The sequence below is a fragment of the Protobothrops mucrosquamatus genome, unplaced genomic scaffold (genome assembly GCF_001527695.2).
Source record: "Protobothrops mucrosquamatus isolate PMUCROS unplaced genomic scaffold, P.Mucros_1.0 scaffold26857, whole genome shotgun sequence".
Taxonomy (NCBI): domain Eukaryota; kingdom Metazoa; phylum Chordata; class Lepidosauria; order Squamata; family Viperidae; genus Protobothrops; species Protobothrops mucrosquamatus.
Genome location: NW_015412603.1, coordinates 1 through 1,845, shown reverse-complemented (window position 1 = coordinate 1,845; position 1,845 = coordinate 1). Strand labels below are relative to the sequence as shown.

The following is a 1,845-nucleotide window of genomic DNA, read 5'->3' as shown; positions in this document are numbered from 1 at the left end:
TAGGCACACTTTTCCATACAAGAGCCACTCTGGTGTGGTGCTTAAGGTGCTACATCAGTGGTTCTCAACCTTTTTAATGCCGCGACCCCCAACCGGTCGTAAGTCGAGGACTAAACTGGTCGTAAGTCGAGGACTAAACCGATCATAAGTCGAGGACTACCCAACCGGTCGTAAGTCGAGGACTTTCCCTGCCCGGGAGTGCCGCGCATGCGTGGTTCCGCCCCCTGCGCCGGCCGAGGCGTAGCTGGCAAGCGGCAGAGACGGAGCAGGCCGACCACCAGCTGGCCCAGCTCAAGGGAGGTAAGGCACCCGCCGGAAAAGGGGGAAAAAAATGGCGGACAGCCTTGCTTGGCGACCCCCGTGAAATGGTCGATCGACCCCAAATGGGGTCGCAACCCATAGGTTGAGAACCACTGTGCTACATTAAAACATAGGAGATCATGAGTGCTAGCCCTCTCTCAGGCGCAGAAGCTGGCTGGGTGATCCTGAGACTGTCACTCACTCTCAGCTCAACTCACGTCAAGGAATTGGTGATATGGGGAAAATAGAAAGAGGAAGCTTTATGTACACCATCTTGAATTGCATCAAATAAATGGTTAGCAGAGATTAGGCTCAAATACCTGAAAGGGCTGAAAAGAGCTGAGATAGTTGTTTCCAGTCAAGAAGGAAAGTTCTCCATCTAGGAAGAGAGGTACCACTTTTGACACACTCTGAGCAGCCAACCTGCCATGATATAACAATTGACACTATATCAACACACAGAAATGTCAGAGAGTAGTGAGAGAGATTACCAACACCTCTCCTAATCTTGGATCTACATTAAGCAGAAACCCAGTCTTATCCAAATGAAATACTAAATTGTACAGCATCAGTAACCACAGGAAGGGACATGTTACTCACTCTGGGCTTAAGTGTATGCAGGCTGCACTGATGACTAACACCATGGATGATAAAGCTTCTTCTGTTAGCAGAACTTTGTTGGGTGTTGTTTGAGAATTTTCTGAAAGTGGTAACAGAAATTGAGATGTTAATTCTTATTAGTTCTTTTCAGGGGTCCTTCCAATGTATTGCCTGTTAATGGCTGTTTCATAGAGAAGAAATTATAACATAAGAAGCAGCTCTGAACAGATGAAGAAGGAATAAAGGACAGCCCAACATATGAATTTAAATACACAGAACATATCTCTTTTCTTGTTCAGAACTCAGAAGTATGAAGACAAATAATAGCATTAGTCAATCTAGGACTGGGGAAAAAACAATCCAACCTTAACTACAGGCACTGCTTTAGTTGAGAGGGTGTAAAACCTTGAGTATTTCTGCCATCCTACCTTCCAAAGCAGCCTGCACTGCTAAGCCTAGCAAGCAGGGCACCACCGCCTGATGGAAGTACCAATATGTCTGAACATTTTGCTGGCACTGAAGGGCGACCTGTTGCAAGCTGTGGCACACAGATACCACTGAATTATTACTTGCTGGCATTTTGCCTGCAAAAATAAGAGCAATTTTAAAACCCACAACTCATAGTATTAAAAAAATAGTACTTTTTGATAATTCATATATTTGAAAAATGATCAATACATTGTCTGTGATTGATTATCACACTGTGGCATAATGATTAAAAATGCATCATTGGCAAAGCTGTTACGCATGCAATCATTTTGGTCCTCTCCACTGCAAGTAATCAAACCAGAAAGTCTATAATTTCTATAAAATGAATCTACTCAAAACAATAAATTTTAAATCTGTACTGACTTCAAAACCAAACATTCAAAACATATTTGTTTTATTTCATACTTACAATGTTATACCACCATTTGGAGACTGGAATATTTCAAGGTCAAGCCT

General features: G+C 42.9%; 1 long non-coding RNA gene across 1 annotated transcript; it reads right to left on the bottom strand.

The window, feature by feature from the left end:
- Positions 1–636: 636 nt before the first annotated feature.
- Positions 637–1,494, bottom strand: LOC107302107. The gene is made up of 3 exons (XR_001549367.1): positions 1,329–1,494; positions 901–1,000; positions 637–723 (listed from the first exon to the last, which is right to left on the bottom strand). It is a non-coding gene; the product is annotated as an uncharacterized LOC107302107 (long non-coding RNA).
- Between the last annotated feature and the right edge of the window lie 351 nt (positions 1,495–1,845).